This window comes from Octopus bimaculoides, chromosome 5, assembly GCF_001194135.2.
Source record: "Octopus bimaculoides isolate UCB-OBI-ISO-001 chromosome 5, ASM119413v2, whole genome shotgun sequence".
NCBI lineage: Eukaryota > Metazoa > Mollusca > Cephalopoda > Octopoda > Octopodidae > Octopus > Octopus bimaculoides.
The window spans coordinates 53,567,782-53,568,311 of record NC_068985.1 but is presented as its reverse complement, the minus strand read 5'-3'; positions in this window follow the sequence as shown (position 1 = coordinate 53,568,311).

Below are 530 nucleotides of genomic sequence, written 5' to 3'. Positions count from 1 at the left end.
TATATATATATTAGAAAAAATAATAATCAGGTACTCAGATGTCTGGATGGTTGTACATTTACAGATTCTTATTCATATGTTACATGCTTTATAAATTAGCGCTTTCACCTAGTCTTGTAGGGTCATCAAATTATATATATATATATATGAGGTGTGTGTATGTGTGAGTACGTATGTGTGTGTGTATAGGCAAAATTAGTAGAGGTCGCAAAAGTGACGGAAGGTGCAGACTAGCACCACTTATGCTAAAATAAGAGTTAAATTAACTCCAAAGCCACTAAACCACTATACTTGATGACTGACAAAGGGAGGTAAGTCCCTAGCGTATATAGCTGTATTGTGATTTCGAATTTTGGTGTAGACCATCTTAATTCTCATCAGCGGCTCTTAACGCCTAGAATTAAACTCAACTTCTTCTATCAATCTTATAAGAAAAACCGTTGAAACCATGTACTAATTTTCAGAATGGTAAAATGTAAACAACAAATAAAAAGGCAAATTAAAAAGGTCAATTTAATTTGTTCATATAT